General features: G+C 37.0%; 1 pseudogene; it reads right to left on the bottom strand.

Moving 5' to 3' along the window:
• Positions 1-8,545: 8,545 nt before the first annotated feature.
• On the bottom strand, positions 8,546-19,518 carry LOC125833299 (uncharacterized; annotated as a pseudogene).
• Between the last annotated feature and the right edge of the window lie 6,764 nt (positions 19,519-26,282).

The raw sequence follows: 26,282 nt of genomic DNA, 5'->3' as shown, positions 1-26,282 counted from the left end.
CCAGAATCTGAAGAATGATGGGCATTGTATGGCAGTCACTACTTGTGGAGGTAAATAGACTATTGATCCCCTTATGTCTTCTGAGTTGAAGTTGTGAAAGAAAAAGATGCCGATGAGATTGAGGTTACTGGAGAGTCAAAAAATGCTACAGAGAAATAAGTGGAAGTGACCGAAAAAGTTGTTCCTATGCCTAGACCTCCACCTCTATTCCCATAGAGATTGGTGAAGAAGACCGAAGAAGGAAAATACCGCAGGTTCCTAACTATGTTGAAACAACTTTCCTTCAATGTTTCGTTGATAGAAGCTTTGGAGCAAATACATGGGTATGAAAGTTCATGAAGGATTGGGTGACCAAAAACAGGGCTGTCAGTTTTGAGGATGATGAAAGGTTACAACATTGTAGTGTCATTGCTATGCGGTAACTAGTGCAAAAGAAAGAGGATCCAGGAGCTTTCACTATTCCTTTCACCATTGGGATGTTGCATTTTGCGAAGCCTTTGTGTGATTTGGGTGCCAGAATTAATCTGATGCCAGTGTCGATCTATAAGAAGTTGGGTTTAGGGGCTCCAAAACCGACTGCCATGCGTCTACTCATGGTTGATAGAACTTTGAAGAATCCCATTGGTGTTCCCAAGATGTCCTTGTGAAAGTGGAGTCGTTTATTTTTCTATTGAATTTTGTGATACTTGACTGTGAGGTTGATTCTGAGGTTCCCATCATCTTAGGAAGACCATTCCTTGCTATTGAGCGTGCCTTAGTCGATATAGAGAGAGGGCAGCTGAAGTTTCGACTGAATAATGAGGAGGTAACTTTTAATATCCCTAGGTCAATAAAGAACGAAAGTGATCTCAAGTAACTATCAGTGGTGAATCATATTATGGAGTGAGGTTCTGAAGTGTCTATTGAAGAGAGCTTGGGTGTTGATGCACTGGCAACGGTATTGCTGAATTTTGACGGCGATGATATTGAAGACTATGCTGAACTAGTTGCCACATTTGATAGGTTCGAATTTTATTCCATACCAAAAATATTGGAGCTAGATATGAAGAATCACAACTCTCCACCCGCAAAACCGTTTGTGGAAGAAGCTCCAAAATTTGAGATCAAGGTTTTGTCATCACATTTGAGGTATGTATTCTTGGAGAAAGATGGCACTTTGCCGGTAATCATTGTGGCCGATTTGAGTGAGGTACAAGTAGAGGCATTGGTTTCTGTGTTGAAGAGGTTCCAGAGGGCTATTGGATGGACTATTGCGGACATAATTTGGACTTCTTCTGGCATTTGTTCTCAAAAAATCCAACTCATGCCCGACAACAAGCCAAGTATTGAGCACCAAAGGACACTGAATCTACCTATGCAAGAGGTAGTCAAAAAGGAAATTATCGAATGGTTGGATGCTGGATTCATATACCCCTTTGCAGATAGTTGTTGGGTCTGCCCTGTTCAGTGTGTACCTAAGAAAGGTGGGATTGTTGTGGTTCCTAATGCAAAAAATGAGCTTGTTCCGATGAGGCCACTGACTGGATGGAGAGTATGCATGGACTACCGCAAACTTAATGCTTGGACAAAAAAAAATCACTTCCCGATGCCGTTCATGGATCAGATGCTAGGTTATCTTGCTGGTAAGGGTTGGTATTGCTTTCTTGATGGGTATTTAGGCTACAATAAAATCTCCATAGCTCCGGAAAACCAAGACAAGACCGCCTTCACTTGCCCTTATGGGACTTTCATCTTTAATAGCATGCCATTTGGGTTGTGTAATGCACCAGCGACCTTTCAACAATGCATGATGTCGATATTTTTTCAAATATGGTGGAGGAAACTATTGATGTATTTATGGATGATTTCTCTGTGGTAGGTGACTCGTTTGATGGTTGTTTGACTCATTTAGCCAAGGTACTGAAACGGTGTGAAGAGTATAATTTTGTGCTCAATTGGGAAAAGTGTCACTTCATGGTGAAAGAGGGTATTGTTCTGGGTCATCGATTATGTGAGAAGGATATTGAGGTTGATAGAGATAAAGTTGAGGTAGTAGAAAAGCTTCCACCACCTATCTCTTTTAAAGGTGTTAGAAATTTTCTTGGGCATGCAGGTTCTTACCGGAGGTTTATGAAAGATTTCTCTAAAATTGCACACCCATTGTGCAAACTACTCGAAAGGGAGGTATAACTTCCACCACCTATGATCATATCAAGTAAATAAACTTACAAATGAAGAAACAACCCTACATCAAAATATTATAAAAGGATGAGAAATGTGAAAAAGTCACCTAACAAACTGATATGATGTCAAAAGGAATGACTAAATCAGTTATGCACATCAAAAATCAATGGAAAAAAACATAATCGTGTTATACCAACCAAAGGAATATTTTTGTCAAAAAAAATTCTTCCTACTAAATTGTAATAAAAAAATCATTCTACATTCTTTGAAAATTGGCAATACTTGATATGAATTTATACAAATATATTGTTGCAACACAATTAAGTTGGCAGCACAAAGGGTAGAAATGTTTTATTAAATATCTAGTACATTAAGTGGTATTTTAATAAGTGTAGACAAAAAGACTTAGCTATCTATACCACCTTAAAAGCATGAACTCTTGAATGTTGAATTACTATAATACCCTAATTAAAAATATTGAATTTATTTTATTTATTAATTATATCATATTAAAAGTAGTTACTTTTTTCACATTAAAGGATTGTGATTTTTTCAAAGAGTTGTGACTTTTCCAAAGGGATGTGACTTTTTTGAAGAGTTGTGACATTTTCGATGAGTTGTGACTTTTTCGAAGGGTTGTTATTTTTCAATAGGGTTGTGACCTTTCCAAAGGGTTGTGACTTTTTCGATAACTTGTGTCTTTTCAAAAGGGTTGTGACTTTTCTGATGAGTAGTAACTTTTTCGAAAGGTTTTAACTTTTTTGATAAGGCACAATTAGCACTTATTCATACTACTATTTGCTAGCTATAAATAGATGGATTTCCTCTCACTTTTAAACTACAATTTTTTAAGTTTTCTACTCTTCTTCTTCTAAAAAAAATATCAAGGGTTATTTGCAATTGTTGATGAAGTTCAAATTTCAATGAAATTCAAGGTACCTCATAAGAAAGAGTTGGTGAACAAATTATAGCAAATCATTCATCAATTCACACTCATATTTTTTGTTATGATTTTCATGAGTTAACAGTGACGAAAAGTTGTGGAAAAGACAATAATAATAATAAACAAATGTAAAAAAAGTCACATGATTTAGGTAAAATATTTCTTCTTTCTTTTTTCATTTTTTATTTTCTTACCCTCAAACGAAGGAGTTTCTTTCTAATTTTGCCAAAACAACGGGCATCAATGTAGTCCACTGAATTATTAGTTTTGATGTTAAATCCACTATTTCAAAAATTGATTTTCACTTTTGCTTATAATATGATAATATAGTCATGATAATAATTATTTTTAATAGATATGTAAGTAAAAATGAACGGAGAAAGAAAAGTGTTGGTGGCAAGATATTTCAATCAAATGAAACATTATAGTGAATATAGCATGAACATATAGTTTCGTCTTCTTTCTTCATTGGCTATGCATTGTGCCATATATTTTTTCTTTTTCATATTTATATTGACTACGAAAATTTTAAAGTATCAATTTCCTGTTATTTTGTGTTCATTTTAAATTGAGAAAATGCTATGTCACAAGATACACTCCTTGATATCTATATCAAAATAGATAAGAAAATAGTGATTGATCATAAAATATTCTTAAAATCAAATTAAAAATTCTATGAATAATACTTCAAATTTTATTCATCAATTAATTTTTATTGTTGAAAAAGTTTAATATTTTATATGACGATACAACTTCTATAAGATACTAGATACTTTCATTAGACAGCTACTATATGATATGTATGCGGCAGAAAAAAGGATAAGACTACAATTCTACAAAGATAAGGTATAAACTTAAACAAATTAAATATTTTTCACCAAAGCTGACGTTATTCATATATAAAACAAAGTATTGGTCAAGCTAAATATTTGACATACACTTAAATCTCTATTTAACCATCATTCGTTGTAATAACAAAATACCTTCTTTTTTTATATATATAAAATTACCTCTCTATGATAGTCTTACTCAAATATTAATTGAGTAATAATATTTTGTAAAAGATAGATTACGTATAAAGATAAAATATTGAAATATTTATGGTAATCATTATTGGTGTCATGCACATATTCAAGTATGAATATTTAAGAGAATAATTTTACTTGAATGGGGTCCATCATTTATCATAACCTCAAGAGGAAAGACTATTGGTGACTTTTTTTGTATTGATATATTTTTTTTAAATTTTGTTGGTTAGATTTTTTTACAAAATTGAGCGAAGTAAAAATACTACTACTAAAGAAATATAACTTTTTCCTCATATTTAAACTTTGAATGTATTTTGAAATGTTTTAATGATAACTGGTCATTCTGATCTCAAAATACAAGTAACTCTATGACAATCTGTATTAATCATTTAAAAGCATTTGTCCTATGTTCTTTATATTATAATTATTTAATAATATAAATTCAACTTTACAACATCGTTTACTATATATACACTACTCACGTGGCGGGAGAGTGTGTACAAACACAACAAACTTGGGTGGTTGAAGGTGCCACATCAGCATAAAAGGTGCACAGAAATACGAAAAAACTGAGTTCAGGGGGGTAATAGGATCTTAGTTAAGATTCGGTGTGTCTCTGGGATTTCGGTCATAGTCTAGGGGGTACTTATGACTTATCCCTTATTAAAATATATTACTCAAAAAAGTACTTCTGTTTTTTTGTTTATTTATAAGTTTATCATCAAGAATTCCAATAAGAGTAGATGAAAACACTTGATTACAATATTATTTATTTACTGCACGATAAAGTACCATTTACTTTTTTATATGTTTATCTTGAAGATTTATGTCTCTATGGAATAATATTTATTAGTAAGATATAGTCAGATGGTTATACCAAAATATAATAAGTTTAATCACGTACAAAACTCAAGATTTGCAGACGAACTTTTTAATTTGCACTTTTATTTGTTATTGTTTAAGAAATAAGTTAGTCTTAGGGGGTATAAAAGTACATTTTTATGACTATATAATTAAACTTTTTAACCTAATGATTCCTTGCTTAACCACCCCTTTATGTAATTTAAATACTATTATTAAATAAAATATTTAATTAGAAATTACTTGAATAAAGTAAAAAAGTCAATACACATTCATGTATTTAAAATAATATAGTATTTACGGAGAAGGGGCTAAAATGATCTCAACTATTTCAAATGGTACCAAATTATCCTTCATCCACCTTTCGGCCCCCAAATACCTTGACGTCAACCTTTTGGCTCAAACATACCCTTATTTATGATTGCCCACACTCATAAGATTTATGGAGGATAAATTTATACCAAATCTCATAGTTTAAGGGAAGTTTAGGCCCTTCTCCGTTAAAATATTTGGAATTACTTAATATATGAGATCGTATGTTTGGCCTGATTTTGGGTTTTATCGTAAGAAATTTAAAATAAATCTCTACTATCTATACTCACCTCCCCCCCCCCCCCCGCGCCCCCCAATAACTTCCTCTTTTTTTCTTCTTGGATCATGTCCACCATTTTAATTATTTTTTCTGTAACACCCCAAATTCAGAAATGATAAGGATTTATGTTTTTCAGAAGTTGCAGGTGCCCCTACAGAGGCCATCTACGAACCGTAGGTTTAACCATAGGCTGTAGGTGGGGTCCGTGGGTGGCCACCTGCACCCTGGCCAAAACATTTCAGACAAGGCACGACCCACAACTGGACCTACGGACGGTAGGTCAGACCATGGGCTGTGGTCCAGGTGCGTGAATCGTGACCCTCAAACCCATTCTCCGAAGCCAAACGACGAGGTGACAAAACGGGCCGTAGGTCCATCCATGGTTTGTCAGTCAAGCCCGTCGTTGGTCCCGACAACTTTTAAGTCACGAGTCATTTCATCTTTTTCCCTATGCGTTGGGCACCTAAACTACGTCGTTTAAACCCTAAGCTACGTAGTTTTGGTTAGTTTGGCCTAGTAACTTAATCAAAACTTACCCTAGTCAACCATTCTCCTAAATTCATAAAAACATAAAACAAAAAGGGAAGAATGGGGCGATAGCTTTCTCAAGAACATGCAACATGTTTTCTTCAGTTCCAGCACCAAAATCAAAAGTTTTCTCCGTGGAATTCATCACCAGGTATGTGGGATTTCACTAGTGGGTTCCATTCACCCATTATGTTTCAAGAATTTAATTAGATTCTTGATTCCCTTCATATTGTTTAGACCTAGAGTTTCTTGAATATTAGGGAATTACTGTGATTTAGTTGTTATAGTGCCCTTATTCAGATTATCATGTTTTCGTAACAATGTTGCTTAGATTCTTGCATGAAACTCAGAACCGTACTTGTGTAGATTCATTTAGTTCATGCATTACACTATTAGTGATAACGCCAATCATGCCTTCATACCCTTGGCAAGGTATATTGGGTCCTCTCGATTGGGTGTATATATCGGACTCCATGTTTAGGTCATGTGGTTTTATGTCGGTTAATAGTAGCTCCCACATTCAGACTTTAGTCCATTGACAAGGTTACCCGTTATATTTCAGTATTCACTCTCACCATGTTATGTACTTGGTCATTACATTCAGCTTCGTTCATACTCAGTCTATTTCAGTATCTTCATCATGTTTAGATTATATCATTGTTTAGTATACTTCATTTAGTTATATGTTGTTGAACTATATCCTATCATGCATGCTCAGTTCCTTTCAAGTACTGATGCATACTCTGCGCTACATCATTTTGTGATGTAGGTTCACATCCTCAGCATTCAGATCACGTGTAGATCGGTTCTTGATCCGTATCGGTGGTGAGTCCTCATTCTTCAAGGACGATAGACTTGTTCTTTTACATTCAGTCTTTCAATTTAGTTTCAGTTTTTCTTGAGTTAGGTGGGACATGTCCCAACATCTCTAGGCAGTTAGAGGCTTATTTCAGACATAGTTTTTTATTCAACTTTAGCTTGGAGTGAATGTTTAGTTTCATTAACTCTTACTCAGTGTTTATGTATTCATACTAGTATTGGGTATTCCCCATATTTCAGTTTATCTTATGATTTAAGCTTCTGCATAGTATCTGTTGTTCAGTTGTTTAAGTATGCGTATGATATGCCAGCTTAGGGTTAGCTTGGGTTCACTCATGATCCTAGGTCCCGTGTTTACGTCAAGGGGTAGCCTCGGGGAGTGACAAACTTGGTATCAGAGTATTAGGTTTAAGAGTCCTAGGATGTCTAAAAATTTGCACTAAGTAGAGTCCATTTATGATTATGAACCGCGGCACACCTATGGGGGGGAGGCTACGAAGTGTTTTAGGAAACCAACTTCACTTTCTTGTTATTCTTATCGTGTGTGGGTATGATCTCCTTTCTAAGTCAATGTTCTGTGTTTCAGATCATGTCTCCTCTTAGAGCTTACGCAAGGAATGCTAATGCCCGTAACGCTGACACAATTCCTCCAGTCCTAGACCATGAGGTTTTGAATGCAGAGTTTTGAATGCTATTCAATTTTTGGCTAGGAGTGTAGCCAACCAGAACAATCAACAGGTTTCACAAATACAAATGGTGGATCAGTGGCAACTAAAGTCTGTGATTTTGTTAGAATGAATCCTCTTGAGTTTTTTGGGTCGCAATTTGGTGAAGACCCCTAGAACTTAATTGATGAGGTCTAGAAGATCCTTAGATTGATGCAAGTGATTGGAAATGATAGGGTATAGTTGGTGTCCTACCAGCTTAAGGATGTGGCGCACATATGGTTCATGCAGTGGAAGGAAAATAGGGGTGATAATGCAACTCATGTGTCTTGGGTGTGTTTCACCAAAGCTTTTCTGGATAGGTTCTTCCTAAGAGAGTTGAGGGAGGCTAAGGCTCAGGAATTTATGAATTTGAGACTAGGTTTGATGTCAGTCCAAGAGTAAAGACTTAAGTTCACCTAGCTCTCAAGGTATGCTCCACATATGGTTGTCGATCCTAGGGAAGTTCCTATTTGGGGTATCTGACTTGGTGAAGACAGTGAAAAAATGCTATGTTTTTGGAGGATATGAATATCTCTAGGCTAATGTCTCATGCTCAGCAGGTTGAGGGAGATAAGCTTATAGAACTAGCTAAGGACAAGAAAAAGGTTTGAACAGGGAACTATGAGTACTTTCAACAGAAATTGGGTGGTGGAAATCGCTCACAGTTTCAGCAAAGGTCTTCAGATCCAGCACCTTCATCAGCTAGTGCTCTATCGCCCCAGGTTTTGACAGGATCAGAAAGGTAGGGAATCAAGCTCTAAGTCTCAGGGAAGTGTTTCAGGTAACATCACCTATCCAACTTGTCCAAAGTTTGGTAAGAACCACTTGGGCGAGTGTCTTGAAGGCAAGGAATGATATTTTGGTTGTGGTTAGACTGGTCACAGGTTGAGAGATTTTCCTTCTTCTAAATAGGGACAAGTAGGTAACAATAATAAGGCTCAGTCTTCAGTTCCAACATCACCAGCAGGTCACCCAACTCAGTAGGTTGCTTCATTCGGTACAGGTGGCGGTTAGCGCCAGAACAGGTTGTATTCTCTCCAAGCTCACCAGGACCTGGAAGATTCTCCTGATTTGGTCACTGGTACGTTAATAGTCTTTCATTTAGATGTTTATGTTTAGCTAGATCTAGGGGCTACTCTTTCCTTTGTAACTTCATAAATAGCAGTAACCTTCAGTGTTAGTCTAGAAACTCTCTCAGAATCCTTCTCGGTCTCTACTCTAGTTGGTGATGCAGTCATAGCTAGACGAGGATACAGAAATTGCTCTATCACAGTCTCTCAGAAAATATCACCTCAGTAGATCTTGTAGAGTTAGAAATGGTAGACTTTGATATCATTCTAGGCATGGATTGGTTACATTCCTGTTATGCCTCAGTTGATTGTAGAACTAAGATCGTGCGTTTTCAGTTTCTAAACAAACCAATCTTAGAATGAAAGGGTCGTAGCTCAGTGCCTATGGGTCGATTTTATTTCCTACGTTAATCCAAGAAAGACTATTTTTAAATGGTACATCTACAATCTAGTTCGGGTTAAGGATTTAAGCTCTAAAACCCCAGCTCTTGAGTTAGTCCTAGTAATAAATGAGTTTCCCGAAGTGTTTCCAAATGATCTTCCCAAAGTTCCTCCTGAAAGGTAAATTGACTTTGAAATTGATCTCCTTACAAATACCTAGCCTATTTCTATTCCTCCTTACAAAATGGCTCCAACTGAGCTTATGGAATTGAAAGAGCAGGTGAAAGAACTTCTAGATAAGGGCTTCATCGGACCCACCATTTCCCCATAGGGTGCTCTAGTGTTGTTTATCAAAAAGAAAGATGATTCTCTCAGGATGTGCATTGACTATCGGTAGTTAAACGAAGTCAAAATCAAGAATAAGTACCAAATCCCCAGGATTGATGACTTGTTCAACCAACTTCAGGGTGCTAGTCATTTTTCGATGGTAGACCTCAGATCCGATTATCATCAGCTTATAATCAGAAATAGTGACATCCCGAAAAAAGCCTTCAGAACTCGATATGGTCATTATGAATTTGTAGTTATGTCATTTGGACTAACCAATGCTCATGCATCTTTCATGGATTTAATGAACAAGATGTTCAAGCAGTATTTGCACTTGTTCGTTATCATTTTTATTGATGATATCCTCATTTACTCTAGGAATGAGGAAGAACATGCGACTCATTTGAGGACTGTCCTGCAAACTCTCAAAGATCGTCAGAATTTTGCGATGTTCAACAAATGCAAGTTTTGGTTACAATCAATTGCTTTCCTTGGGCATATAGTGTCTGCCGAAGGGATCCGAGTGGATTCTCAGAAAATAGAGGCAGTGAAACAATTGCCAAGACCCACCTCTACTATAGATATCAAAAGTTTCTTGGGTTTAGCCGGTTACTACTGAAGGTTCGTAGAAGGATTCTCAACCATAGCTCCTCCATTGACTTAGTTGACTCAGAAAAGGTTAAGTTTTAGTGGTCAGATAAGTGTGAGAAGAGCTTTTTTGAACTAAAAACTAGGTTGACTATAACTCTTGTTTTGACTCTACTAGAGGGTTCAGACGATTGTGTGATCTATTGTGATGCATCCAGAGTCGGCCTAGGTTGCGTGTAGATGTAGCGAGGGAAGGCTATAGCTTATGCTTCTAGACAGCTTAAGGTGAATGAGAAGAGCTATCTGAATCATGACCTAGAGCTTTAAGACGTAGTATTTTCCCTAAAGATTTGGAGACATTACTGGTATGGTATTTACATAGATGTGTTCACAGACCATAAGAGCCTTCAGTAAGTGTTCACCCAGAAAAGGTAGAACCTTTACTAGAGGAGATGGCTTAAATTCCTCAAGGACTATACATGAATGTTCTTTGCCATCCATGTAAGGCCAACATAGTAGTTGATGTTCTTAGTAGACTATCTATGGGTAGTGTAGCACATGTTGAGGAAGAAAGGAAGGAATTACCAAAAGTTGTTCACCATCTTGCTCGCTTAGGATTTTGCCTTATGATCGTATGAGATGATGGTGTGATAGTTCAGAATGGGTCAGAATATTCATTAGTAAAGGAGGTTAAGGATAAACAAGACAAGTGACCCTATATTGCTTCAATTGAAAGGTGCAGTTCATCAGCAGAAAGTTGAGGTTTTCTCCAAGGGGGAGATCATATGCTTCGCTACCAAGGTCATTTATGTGTTCCCAAGGTGGGTGAGTTGAGACAGAAGATTCATACAAAAGACAATAACTCTAGGTATTCTATTCATTCAGGTGCCACTAAGATGTACCGTGATCTACGGGATATCTTTTGGTGGAATGACTTTAAAAAGGTTATAGCAGATTTCGAGGCTAAGTGCCCTAATTGTCAACAAATGAAGGTGGAACATCAAGAGGTAACACTCAAGAAATTAACATTCCTATATGAAAGTGGGATGTAATAAACATGGATTTCATTACGGGTTTACCTCGTACTCGGAGACAACATGAATCCATTTGGGTAATAGTAGATAAAGTTACTAAGTCCGCTCGTTTCTTGGTTGTCAAAAATACAGATTCAGCGGAGGACTACACCAAACTTGACATTAATGAGATAGTCAGATTGCATGGGGTTCCTTTGTCTATTGTCTCAGATCGAGGTCCTAAAATCACCTCTCATTTCTAGAAGTCATTTTAGAAAGATCTTGGTACTCAGGTAAATATATGCCCAACATTTCATCCACAGACGGATGGCCAGGCAGAGCATACCATTTAGACTTTAGAGGACATGTTGAGAGCTTGCGGGATCGATTTCAAGGGAAGTTGGGATGATCACCTACCTCTCATAGACTTTACCTACAATAACAGGTACCACTCCAGTATACATATGACCCCTTATGAGGCGTTATATGTGTGTAGGTGCAGATCTCCAGTTTGTTGGTCTGAAGTGGGTGAAGGAGCCTTGATAGGGCTAGGTTCAATTCATGATGCAATGGAAAAAGTTAAGCTCATCAGAGATAGACTTAAGACAACCCAGAGTCGTCAGAATTCCTATGTTTATGTAAGGAGAAGGGACTTAGAATTCCAAATTGATGATTGGTTTTTCTGAAAGTATCCCCTATGAAGGGGGTGACGAGATTCGGCAAGAAAGGGAAACTCAACCCTAGATATGTGCCCTTACTGGACCTTGAAAAGGGTGGGTAAAGTGGCTTATGAGTTAGAGTTGCTAGCAGAACTAGAAGCAATCCATCCAGTCTTTCACATTTACTTGTTGAAGAAGTATGTGGGTGATCTAGCATCTATTATACCATTAGAAAGTTTGGTTGTGAAGGATAGTCTCACTTACGAAGAGGTGCCAGTTGAAATTCTTGATCGTCAAGTTCGAAGGTTGAGAAACAAAGAAGTTGCTTCAGTTAAGGTTTTGTGGAGGAGTCAGTCCATAGAGGAAGTTACTTAGGAAGTAGAAGCAGCCATGAAGGCCAATTATCCTCATCTCTTTCCCTCCGATTCTATTCCTGCTTGAGGTAATAGTTCCTCTCCATCCCCTTAGTTTATTCTGGCATAAATTTAGTCTTAGTGTCTTGTTCCTTCAGTTAGTCTTTCTTTTTCACTGTATTTGCATGTTCTTGGAACTTAGTTTAGTCAGATGTCAGTTTCAGTACTTAGTGGTAGGGTTTGCAGCTTTTTCCCTTATTTTTCAACTAGTTTAGACTTCATTCGAGGAAGAATGTTGTCACGTCCCGAGACTACACCCAGGACGTGGCTAGCATTCGAGAACCATTGATGGCCCCAAGTGAACCCTTGGTCTGGCTTACTTATTCAGCGAAAGACTTAACTTAACAAGATAATCTCAAAACATAACTTTTAAAGAGAAATAAAACTTAGCCAAAACGACAATTGAAGTCTTTAAACAACATCTGAATGATAATGTAAAGACAACAGAACTACTAAATATCTAGGACTTAAGTGTCGATGCGTTGTGTGATGAGCTTACTTTGAACCTTGCATGAATAAACCTAGAATTTGCCATGTTAGTCTGATTGATTTATAAAGGTGTGCTATTGAAATGATCTTAGGCAATTTTAAAGAGTGTGAGCCAAATTTGACATATACCTCTTTTCTGGCCTACCCATGAGCGTGTGAAACTCTTTTGAACACCCTTTGAGCCTTACCTTTCTTTGAAAGAATTCGGATGAACCCAAGACCATACTTGACCCACTACCTATAATCCTCTTGATTTGTGGTTTAGCGAATAGCCAATTTAGGCCAAAATCCTAAGTCGGGGTGTGGTAAAAAGGAAAAGGAGAAGTCAAGTGCAAGAAAAGTCTCCCTTAACCCCTGGTGTTGCAGAACAATGGAAACCCTTCAAAAAAAAAATATTGTGGAAAAAAGTACCAAGGAAATCGGGTTTCCAAAAAATCCATGGAGGTGAATGAAAAGATGACTTAGAAGCACTAGAAAACAATTGATAAAGAAAAAGAAGGGAATGCCTTGAGAATACCACATCTCACGAGGAAAAAGTCATTGAGCCTAAATGACAATACATTTGTACTTATCTCAATTACAAGCCTTAAAAAGACCTTTTTGATCTTTAGTAAGCCGAATTGAAAGTCGATTGGAAAATAAGGCAAACCTATGGGTAAAAACATGCATTGTATTCCTCTTCTTTTTTTCAGTGTGAGCGTTGCATCTAATTCATGATCTTGAATTGATTAACCTCTGTGTGTGAATATGGAATCATTCTTGATGTGAGGGCACTTAGATACTTCTTGTTGAGTTGATTGCACAAGTAGCAAGTATTGCGAGCATGAGAATCTTTGGTAATGGTATGTGACAACTTGAATCTTTGAGCACACAATTGATCATTGCATAAATAAATTTGAGTCTAGTGTGTGCATTCATGATTTAGGCTTGTGTAGCACTATTTGAGACACCTTGTTGAACGGCTAAACTTGAGTTTGCCTGAGGACAAGAAAAAGTTTATGTTGGGGGTGTTTATGAGTCCACAAATTGGACTCATTTAGGGCTTTATTTTGATAGGAATAGTGTCCTCAAATGCTTATTTTGTCTCAATATCTGATGAAAACACTTAAGTTTCAGGCATTTGAAGTTTTAGTGGAAGCATAGACACTTAGGCGCAAAAAGGAACAAAAGTGTTGAAAAGAACGAAGAAGTTGAAGCCTGCGCATCACCAAGCATGCTTGACGTTTCACCGAAGGGACACACTCAGCCCTTTGTTCCAGTATGCGAAGCCTTGAAGGAGCAGGATCAAAAAGGCGATGAAAGAAGCAGTCAGCGTTTCGCCGAATAATTCCGCAAAGCAGTACTATGTCGCCCAATGACACAGAGAACGATGATGTTGAAGTCTAGTGCAAGACGGCGACGAACTACACCAAAATACGAATTGCCGAGTTAATCGGGGATTCTGACTAACCTTGTCAAAAGATCCGCCATCACAATTTTTTGAAGTCTATAAATACTAAACTTGTTATTAATTTTTAGGAGTGGAACATTTATTTTAATTTCCAGAATAGAATAGTACTTTTTGGGATATTTTTCTCTCAAGTTTGGAGAGGGTTTTTGGGAGACTTGAAAAAAGAAGGATTTCATCTTCCCCAAGTTGGAAGTGGGTCTTCTCCATTCTTCTTACTTTGCTTAAATCAAGGTTTAATTCCTTATACCTATTTGATTTTAGTATCATTTTAGGTTTATTTTGTTATTTCTGGATGTGTGTCTAAAAACCCCATTCTTGGGGTGTTATTTAGCAAATATGTGTTGATATTGTTGTTGGGTCTTCCTTGCTGATAGGATAGATGTATTTTAATGGTGATTTCACCTAGTGGGTGTGATTTAATTTAATGGATTTTTAGTTGCAAATACAAAACTACCCATGTGTTTTCGGCTTGCCCGAGAAGGAGGTCGCGAAACCAAGACTGCTAGACTGATGGCCTAAGGAATGGGTCGACATGAGGTTCATCCCGAAAGGGTGAGTCCTAGTCCTATATCATAACACTTAGCTCGAGAGAGTGAGTGGTGTAAGGCGTAGGCTGGCCTTCATACGAAAAATGGGTGTTCGAGAGGAACGCATTTTAAACGGGGTAAGTTGCCCGAGAGGGAACTTATTTCCATCTAAAGCTTAGCCTAGTTACTATTATCTTGCAAATTTCCTATGGAAATCATGTACCCAACGATTTATGTCAACTTTTATTGTGGTCACACCCTAAGAACTTGTCCCCATACTTGATTTTCTTGTTATTTTTGTTGCTTCTACTACTTGAGACAAAACCCCCAATTGATATTTGACACTTTTGTGTCACCCCCTTTTACCTAGTCGACCATTCTCTTAAATTCATCAAAACATGCAGTAAAAAGGGAAGAATCCTGTGATTTCTTTCTCAAGAAAACTCAACAAGTTTTCTTTGGTTCCAAGCCCGAAATCGAAAGATATTTCCATGGAATTCGTCACCAAGTATGTGGGATTTCACTAGTGGGTTTCTTTCACCCATTAGGTCCCTAAAATATTTCGTTCACATTGTTTAGACCTAGGATTTCTTGAACTTTAGAGACTTGTTGTGATTTAGTTGTTGTAGTGCTCTTATTTAGATTATCATGTTTTCATAACAGTGTTTCTTAGATTCTTGCATTAAACTCACAACCCTAGTTGTGTAGATTCGTTTAGTTCATGAATTACTTTAACTGATGCATGCTTCAGATTTCAAATGTTCCATTAACAGTACTTTAATTTTGCATTTTTCATTTAGCATGTCAGAATATTGATCTATCAAGTGTATTTCCGTTATGTTGTATTCTAAACATTTCCAGTTGGGAGTAGGCTTAACATCAAGTTGGACTAGGTTAAGTCACCCTTATAGTTCTAGAACTACGTGCTACCGTAGGTTTATACGTCCCACATGTGGGCATCAGATTTCAGTGGTCACGCCAGTAATGCCTCTATAACCTTGGCAAGGTATATTGGGTCCTCTCGATGGGGTGTATAAATCGGACTTCACGTTTAGCTCACATGGTTTTATGTCGATTAATAGTAGCTCCCATAGTAAGAATCTAGTGCATTGACTAGGTTACCAATTATATTTCAGTATTTAGTCTCAGCATGTTATGTACTTGGTCATTAAATTCAGTTTAGTTCATACTCAGTCTATTTCATTATCTTCATCATTTTTAGATTATGTCATTGTTCAGTATCCTTCATTTAGTTATATGTTGTTCAACTTTATTTTATCATGCATGCTTAGTACCTCTCAAGTACCGACGCATACTCTGCGCTACATCTACATCTTTTCGTGATGTAGGTTCAAGTCCTCAACATTAAGATCACATGTAGATCGGTTCCCGATCTGTATCACTGGTGAGTCCTCATTCTTCGAAGACGACATACATGTTCTTTTACATTAAGTCTTTCATTTCAGTTTTAGTTTTGCTAGCGTTAGCTGGAGGAATGTCCCAGCATCTCTAGTCAGTTAGAGGCTTATTTCAAACATAGTTTTAGATTCAGCTTTAGCTTGGAGTGAATGTTTAGTGTCATTAACTCTTACTCAATGTTTATGTTTTCAGACTCGTATTGGGTATTCTTTATAATTCAATTTATCTTATGATTTAAGCTTCCACATAGTATATATTGTTCAGTTGTTTAAGTATGCTTATGATATGCCAACTCAGGTTAGCTTGGGGTCACTTGTGATCCTAGGTCCCGTGTTTACGTCAAGGGGGTAGCCTCGGGGCGTGACATTTTCAAATATTGATAAATTAAACAAGGGAGAAAAAATGTTAAAATGTAACAACGACATTCATTTATAAATGGTTAGTTCAATAGAAGATTATTTAATTAAGCAACTATATACATATACTGTAATTTTTCTTTTGCTTGCGTGTATCAAAATTCAAAATAAAAGAATGAAAATAACCTTGTTCACTATCTCCACCTAACATGAAAATAATACAAATTCAAAGAATATGAATATGTAAGTTCATTTCAAGTTTGATTCATTGATATCTTAATTAATTAAGAATAAGAGATTAAAAAAAGAAAAAAAAAAAAGAAAATGAACAAGACAGTTGGTTAATTGATAAAAAATATTATATTAATAAAAAATATTACTCTTTTTGTAGATTGACCATCAAACAGGGCAAGTATCGATTTTAGTTAGATCTCCAAATATGAATTGGGTTATACTCCTACATGACATTAGAAATAGAGTAGGGTATGAACTGCTACAAGATTTGTTAATAATAGCAAATTAGGCGTTGAACCGAGATTTCAGAAATAAGAAAGACACAACATATAGACATCATCATTAGAACATATGATTGTAAATAAATCCCAATAAGAACAATAATAAGCACAATAACAACAATATTTGGATATATCAGTCTAACAGATACGCTTCAGTAAATCTTAGCAGTATTGCTAAAGGCAGAGAACTAATAACACGTACTATTTGTTTCATTAACTTATATTTCAGACTTATGTTTTAATGATGACACTAATCCTAACTGATCTCTACAAAATAAAAATAAAATGAGACATCCAAAAAATGTTTAAAGAAGGCATAAATCTAATCAAGGAAATGACACACTACCAGAATCAAGGAGATTCACTCGCATAAATATGGAAATAAGAAGAGTCAGCAATATACCACAATGAAAGCATGCCCTACCACAATCAAGAAAGAATGACTTGCTTAGTTGCAACAAGTGTTTTTGGTATTTGTGGACAATAGGAAGCACTGAAATAAACAAAATTTACAATGCACATATTTATATATTTGTATCCTAAAATAGACAATACTTAAAGATAGATAACCCCATTTGCACATACTTTAATATTGTGCTCTGATACAGATATTCAAGACAGAGTTACATATAAAAAAAAGACGATGATAAGGTAGAGAAGTTACCAATGCTATCCACATAACTTTCCTTTCTGAATGCAGACTTCTTTCGTAAGTTGATATAATTATCAAATGGGTCATTCTTGTAATTATAAACCTTAAATTGGAAAAAGATAGAATCATAAAGAAACAAAGTACAATTCATCAATTAGATATACATTTTCTTTGATTGATTTAATACGATGCAATAACTTTTTTCCACTCCTTTTTTAAAAGCCACGCAAAATTCAAATGCCAACATTCACAATCATTTCGATGTCAGCACAAGAAGCAACATAATTATAGATACTTAAAAGCTTCGCAACATGTGAAACTAAATCCATCATTGAATCATAGTATTGGCAGAAATACTCTGGATCCAAATTGATGCTTCCTTGCTTCGACAGTCCCAGCCATGCAAGCTCGTAGAACAAAGTCTAGATGAGAAACATGTCCACATATGTAGCCATCTATTGTTTCTTCACATTGAGTGTAACTCATCATAGTCCAAATGGATTAGTTTATAGCAAAGGATACAACAACAGTCTTGGCAAAAACTTGGCTCAGTGCAACAAATATCACAAAGCATGGTCTCCAAGAAAGCTGACACTGCTCCTTCATTCATCAGGAATCTTTGGATTTCTTGATAATTTGGATTCTAACACCCACTACATAGAGGGAAATCCGCCGGACAACTCTAAAAGAGAAGTAGCTTATATCCTTTGAGATGTCATTTACTGAATCATTATTAATTTCTGAATATATTTGTTTCTTGTTCCCTAATTGCACTTAAAAGATATTTTTTGACCATTTGTGGGCTATATAGAAGTCAAACTTGTTAGAAAGGAATCAAAACATGTAAGTTGTTCTTTATGTCATTTCTGTAAGTATAGTACTTATATACCAGGTGATGTTTTGATAAAAACTTCATTTTGCAGCGTGGTGGAGATACTCTTATCCTTGGATTTGTGGATTTCATAGATCCAACGTTTGCAGTTATTTCTTTGAGTGCATGACAAAGTGATTTTTTTCTCAATGATAATAATCCACAATCTAACTTCTTTATAATACCATAAAAAAATTCTATATAAGTCACTAACGGAAGTTGGATAGTGGATTATTATCATTGAGAAAATACACCTTGCAATGCACTCGAAGCAGTAGATGCACACGCTGGATCTACGAAATCAATAAAGCCAAGGATAAGATTATCTCCACCACGCTGCAAAGTGAAGATTTTATCAAGATATCACCTGGTGGATAAATACTATACTAAAAGAAACAACAGAAACATCAATTTGCATGTTTTTATTCCTTTCTAACAAGTTTGACTTCTATGTAGGCCACAAAAGGACAAAAACTATCTTGTAAGTGCAGTTAGGGAACAAGCAACAGATATATTCAGAAATTAATAATGATTCAGTAAATGACATCTCAAAGGATGCGAGATACTTTTCTTCTGGAGTGGTGCGAAGGAAGTCCCTCTATGTAGAGGGTTTTAGAAGCACCAAGAGGGACAGATAGTGTTTCATGAGGCATCGACATAAATACCATAGCTCTTCCATTTGTTGCTAGCTCTGGACCACGAGCTGATGGAAGTGGATAACGAATAGGAACAACAAGTATACCACCATCACCTGCTTTAGCTAATCTAACTCCCTTGTAGTTATTAGCTTCTCCGTCTAGAAGAGAGGAAAGTTTCTACAAGAGGAAGAGGAGGAATAATTAGAACATAATCCAAATTTGCACAAAATCCAAGCTTGCTTGAAGAATGTAGGAGGAGTGTCAACTTCAACTTTAGGTCTACCAAACTTAGCTTCAGTGATTATCAAACTTCTACAAATTATGTGACCAGCCTTACAAGTACTTGCTCTGATAGGAGAATCAAGACAACAAACATTGCATTATGTCCCTGAAGATGCAGTCTTCTCTTTCATATATGAGTCAAAATCAATATCTAAATAAAAAGAAAACAAATTTGGCATCAGGTCTAATAAAGAAGTGTCAGAAGTCCACATCAAAAAGCAAACCATTTTGGAGAAAAAATTAGCCAAAGGAGAAAAGAAAAAAGTTGGGCATACTCCCTAGGAAAACAAGACCGCTAATTTTTGACCTGGAGAAACCATACTTCATATGAAGATATATGTAAGAACTACAAAAACGCTCTCCTCCCAAGGAAAAAAACATCAAAGATGACCTGTAGAATGTTTGTTTATAATGCACTAATGCAACATGCTTGACATAAACACCTAAAGTTCCAAAAGAAACTCAAGCTTTCCAATCATGTATTGACACCATACAAATGTCAACACTCAGAAGGAAATGATGTCACTATACTTTTTGCAACAATCAACAGTCGACTACCAGGTTTATTCTAAGATTTATTGGGTGTTTGGGAATATTCAGTGGTTGCGTTCCTATGGACATGTGGAAGCTGAAATTCTAGTGCCTGGTGTTTCAGATCACTCTCCTCAAATTGTTCAGATCAGTAAGACTGAGACCTAGACCTTTTAAATTTTATAAAATAGTCTTAAATCATCCAAAGTTTGGTAGTGTCCTAATGAGAAACTAGACAACTCCTTGCAAGGTAATAAAATGGAACAATTATGGAATAAGTAAAAAGTTGTTATGATGGATCTAACGAGCTGAATGCATACTTCGCATCATATGAGCATAAGTTTTCACAGGCTAGGCAAGGGTTGGAAAGAACCCAGTTGCTTCTTCTAGCTTCCCCTTTATGTCCACGGTTGATTGAGGAGGAGAAATAGTTTCAAGTAGCCATCAAGAAGTGGAATGATGTGGAGGAACAGGTTCTCCGACAAAAATCTAGAATCAATTGGATATATAGTGGAGATGCAAACAGAAGATATTTTCATGCACAAGTCAAGATCAGGGTTCACAGAAGCTTAATCACTTCAACCTATGATGCTAATGGACTGAAACTACTGGATCCTAAAAGGGTGGAATAAGAATTCATAAAAAAAAATTCCAATCTGATGGGATCAACTACCAGGCATATTCCTTGCCCAAACATTGAAGTTATCATGAAAGGCCCTTGTCTAAGTTATCATCAAAAATGTGAACCGATTAAAGAAGTGTATAAAGAGGAAATCTATACAGCCATAAAAGGTATGTCTTTAGATAAAACTACGTGGGTTGATTGTTTTCTTGTAGAGTTCTTTATTGAGCATTGGGCTTATGTTAAATCTGATGATATTAGTGCTGTAATGGAATTTTTAAAAAAGTGGAAAAATGCTCAAAGCTTTCAGCTGCACTGCTATTTCTCTTGTTCCAAAAGTGTCCTCTCCTACTCAGGTAAAAGAGTATAGGCCTATTGCTTATTGTACCACTGTTTACAAAATTATTACAAAAGTCCTCTCAAGTAGGATCAAGATGGTGATTGGAACTCTAGTTAGCCTTGTACAATCTGCTTTCATTGAGGGGAGAAGTATTATTGAAAATATATTATTTAGTCATGAACTGTTGAAATGATATACTAGGAAAGGGTTGTCCCCTAGGTGTGTCATGAAGGTTAACTTAAGGAAATCATATCATACAATTGAATGTAGTTTCTTAAAATCTGTTATGGCTGAATTAGGATTCCCCTTCAAGTTTGTTCAATGGATAACGGAATGTATTTCCTCTGTAACCTATTCCTTAGTACTGTTTGGTGGACTGACAGAACCTTTCTAGTGTAAGAGGGATATCAGACAAGGGGATCCTTTATCTCCCTATCTCTTTTGTCATTGCTACGGAATACCTTCAGAGAGAATTGACTCAAGTGGGACATAATAAAGATTTTAAATTCCATCCTAGGTGTAATAAATTGGGAGTGATGCACATATGCTTTGCAGATGATCTGTTTATGTTCTGCAAAGCAGATATGGTCTCAATTCATTTATTACAAGAATCTTTTCAAAGATTCTCTGCTGCATCAGGATTACAAGCTAACATAGAAAATAGTCAAGTGTATTTGGATGAAGTAAAGACAGCCTTGAAGCAAGAGATCCTCACTACACTAAGTTAATTGGAAGGGTCTATTCCTTTCCACTATATAGGTGTTCCACTCTCCTCCAAGAAGTTGACAGTAGCTCAATGTTTGCCTATTGTAGAGAAAGTCACAGAAAAACTCAGATGCTAGTTAGAAAAGTTATTATCATATGCAGGAAGCACTCAACTGATCAAATCAGTTATTTTTGGTGTTCAAACTTATTGGGCACAAATCTTTGTGCACCCTAAGAGGACACTAAAGTTGATTGAAATTAGTTGCAGAACATTCCTATGGACATGTAGTACTTCTCAATCTAAAAAGGCCCTGGTATCTTGGAAGAAATTGTGTAGACCTCAGTCAGCAGGTGGGCAAAATATAATAAATATGACCGTGTGGAACACTGAATCTATCTTGAAGTAATTGTGGGCTATTACAAAAGAAGAAGAATGTCTCTGGATTAAATGGGTGAATATTTACTATATGAAGGGTGCTATTGTTGAGAACTGCCTAATACCCAAGTCTGCAACTTGGGTAATCAGGAATATATTGTTTGCTAGACAGTATGTGATGGAAGTACAACATCTTCAAGGTGACTTGAAAATAAGATTAAACTTGATGGTGTTCAAGGAGAAATTTTCCATCAAGAAAATGTACATTTGTTTGACACCATAGTTTCAAAAGGTACCTTGGAAGAATATTCTCATGCTCCCTTTTATACATCCTAGACACAAATTCTTCTATGGTTAGCAGCCTGGAAAAGACTAGCAACAGTGGACAAATTACAAAGATTTGGTATCCATGTCCCTTTGGAATGTGTTTTCTGTCAAGATCCTTTCAAAAACTTTTGATCATCTCTTTTTTGGCTGTCCAGTTACAAGGAATTTGTAGGACATACTGCTTATTTGGATGGGAATAAGATGACAAATTGGTGATTGGAATACAGAACTCACCTGGGTAAATGAAATGGCCAAGAGCAAGAAGGGGAATTTAGCTTTGATCGCGTGTAATTTTGGAATGCTGGTAGCAGTTGTATAGAGTGGTAGCAATTATATGGAGAGAAAGGAATCTACTCAGGTTTCAAATAGGCAGATTTCAAGTAGAAAAAATATGCCCAAAAATAGTTTACTATCTTTGATATACCGTGAGTTTACGGTATTTCTAATACATTTCACTTACAAGTTGTGTGTGTCTAGGGCCTTTTTATATTGGTTTTTATGTGTTTTTATCATGTTTTGTAGGAAAGATGTTCAGGCGCGGAAGTATAGAGACAGCTGAAAGAAATGCAGAAACAGGGCATTCACGGAGGTGATCTATGGACCGTAGGTCCATTCACGGTCCGTAGGTGATAACCGTAGATCAGCAGGCATGGTATTGAGGACAAATCAGGGAAATCTAACCAAGTGTGGAACCACGGTGTCCATTGACGGTCCGTAGATTGATCTACGGACTGTACTGTTGATCCGTAGAGTGATACTGCGAGGGTTCCAGTACCTGATGTTTGAAGATTCTAAGTGTGGAGCTACAGAGGGGATTGACGGACCGTAGATCGATCTACGGTCCGTACTTCTAGTCTGTCATTTGCTTCAGAAAAGCTGATTTTTGGAAGTGAAAATATTTTCTAAGTCCTGGCTGACGGAAGGGACCTACGGACCGTAGATCCATCGACGGTCCGTAAGTCAGTCTCGTGGATTGAAGACGTGTACCTGAACAAACTTTCCTTAATTTGTTTCCCTTTTAATTTAGGATTTGTTTTCTATAAATAGGGCATGTAAACCTCGTTTTTGGGGGTTAGACATTATTATTCTAGTTTTACTTTGTGACTTTGGAGATTAAGTTGCAACCCTAGTAATTATTGATTTCCTACATTCGTTTTGAAGATTTTGGCTTTCCAATTCAAGTTGAAACTCTGGGTTTATTATTATCGTTACGTAAGTTCATGATTTCTTCATCTAATATTATGAATTGTGTTCTTGCTAATATGGGTAACTAAATCCACAACTAGGGTTGTGGGAACTATGAGCGATTAACAAAGTATGAATAGTAAATAAGTAATTCTTGAATAGTGCTTTGCATGCATTGATAATTCTTTCGTTTAAAAGTTTTTTAACGAGTGCACGCGTTAGAACTCGCCTTGTTGCTACTTGCCGGATCAAGGAGGTAATCAACAAGAAAAGAATTATCAACATAGATTTAGTGGGATACTATCTAATAGGCTAGTATCGATTGGTGCGAAGTAATAACTAAGCCAAACATCGATTATGATGTCTAATATGAGGTAAAGGTAAGGGTTAGTAAATTATACACACGTAGCGGGATCAAGGTGCGGGGTGAAATTCTCTAGATGCCGGATCAAGGATTTAGAGATACCTAACTTATCACTTTGCATGTAATACACTAGGAAAGGATTGCGATTACTAGGATTACTGCGTTATGAGCTTATGGGGAACACATCTACCCTAGTTAATTTTCTCATTTTGATAACAACCGAAATTGACTTTTGTTTATTGATTGCTTACTGAATTCTTCCAATTTGTTTCACAAATCCCCCCTTTTTTATTTCTTATTTCTGGAAGTACTGTGGCTAATTGAATATAATTGTTGGTTAAAGAAAAGTCTAAACCATTTTCCTCGTGGGATCGACCCCAACCTACAAGTTGGGTTCTTTACTTGATAACGATCGCTTATACTTCTTTAGGGAGGTGTAATTTGAGCGTATCAAATTTTGGCGCCGCTGCCGGGGAAATTTGGCTTTGAGATTTATTTTTAACTACATTATTGAACGTTAGTCAAATATTTCCTAATTTTACTTTTTCCCTTTGTTTTTGTCTCTCTCAGGTTCCGACTCTAGTGTATGCCAAGTACACGGAGCCAAGGCGAACCACTTACTTCGTACGATCCAGAGTTGAACGGAACTTTGCAAAGAATGAACAATCAAGGACTTCCAGTTAATCCTATCGGAGGAAATCTAGATGAAGCAGTTGAGTTACAACAGCCAAGAGTAGTTGGTGGGGAAAACCGGGGTCTAGCTGAAAATCAATTGGGAGATGCAGTGGGGTGCATGGTCCATCAGGCCCACAACAACATGACAACTATCGGGGCAACATCGATATAGCAGACTCTGATGGACCCATTGTCCTACCATCTCTACCTCCAGGGCACACATTTGTTTTGACTAGTAGTTTGATGAAGATGCTTACAGCAAGAGGCTTATTTTCAGGATCGCCATCGGAGGATCCACATGCTCACTTGGCCAAGCTAAGGGTGGTTTGCAAAAGTTGTGTAGGTAGACCAGACTTGGATATGGATGTCATTGGATTACGAGTGTTCCCTCTGTCACTGACAAGCGATGCTGCAGTATAGTTCACTGAGCTTCCGTATAACTCAATATTCACATGGGACCAACTGGCAGAGGTGTTCCGAGCAAAGTACTATCAGTGTCTAAGAAGCTCAATCACAAAGATAGGGTCAACAATTTTGTGGCATTACCTGGAAAGTCTGTGAGTAGCTCGTGGGACAGATTCACTGCCTTCGTAAGAAGTGTCCCAAACCACCGTATTGATGATGAGTCACTGAAGGAATATTTCTATCGAGGACAGGATGATAACAATAAAGCAGTACTTGACACTATTACCGGAGGTTCATATGGTGATTGTACATATGTAGAGATTGCTGAAAAACTGGAGAGGATCTCTCGCAACAATAAAGCATAGAGCACTCGGAGGTCAGATACTGGGAGAAACACATTTGCCGTTCATAATACAAATAACAACTCTGCAGATGATCTTCGTGAAGACATGGCCCAGATGAGGACCGAGTTGGGGTTGGTATTGAAGCATGTGAGCGGAGGACCAGAAAAGGTAAATGTTGTAAATTATTTAACTAGAACTCCACCACCAGTGGCAAGAGTGTTACTATGAAGAGTATGCTTATGCTGTGAATGATCAGACGGGGGCTTTCCAACCAAATGCCCAAGGATCCAACATGGAAAATTGGCGCCAAAGTCAAGGAAACCAAGGTCGGAACTATGGAAATTACAACCGAGAGGGTCACTATGTCCGGGATGGGAACTTCAATCGCGACAACAACTACAACAGGAACAACTATGGCAACAGAAATGATCGGGTTGGACCTTATGTTCCCCCTTAAAATTGGGAATCTGGTGCTAGGGAAACTAGAGGCAATATGGCGCGTATTGAAGATATGATGCAGAAGATGATAAGAAGGTTTGATGCAACTGATGAGAATGTGAAAGAGATGAGAAGCGACTTGTCTGGTATTGGACAAAAGGTTGATGCCCATGCAGTGTCAATAAAACATCTAGAGCAGCAGATGACTCAGTTGTCTACTACAGTGAACCCACATCAACCTGGCACTCTTCCTAGCAACACCATCCAAAATCCAAAGAATGATGGTCATTGTATGGCAGTTACTACTCGAGGGGGTAAGCAAACCATAGATCCACATAGGCCGTCTGTGGTGGAAGTTGAGATTAGACAAGAAGATGATGTGATAGAGGTTAGACCAGAGTCTGAGAAAGCAACAGAGCAAGAAGTGGAGATATCTCAGAAAGTGGTCCCCATACCTAGACCTCCACCACCTCTTCCACAGAGGTTAGTGAAGAAGAACGAGGATGGTAAATATCACAGGTTTATTACTATGTTGAAGCAACTCTCTATCAATGTTCCTTTAATAGAAGCCTTGGAGCAAATGCCTGGGTATGCGAAGTTTATGAAAGATATGGTGACAAAGAAAAGGTCTGTGAGTTTTGAAGATGATGATAGATTGCAGCACTGTAGCGCTATTGCT

This window comes from Solanum verrucosum, unplaced genomic scaffold (genome assembly GCF_900185275.1).
Source record: "Solanum verrucosum unplaced genomic scaffold, falcon-dt-bn FXZP01000274.1, whole genome shotgun sequence".
In the NCBI taxonomy this organism is placed as follows: Eukaryota; Viridiplantae; Streptophyta; class Magnoliopsida; order Solanales; family Solanaceae; genus Solanum; species Solanum verrucosum.
This window is presented reverse-complemented; position numbering and strand designations above follow the sequence as displayed.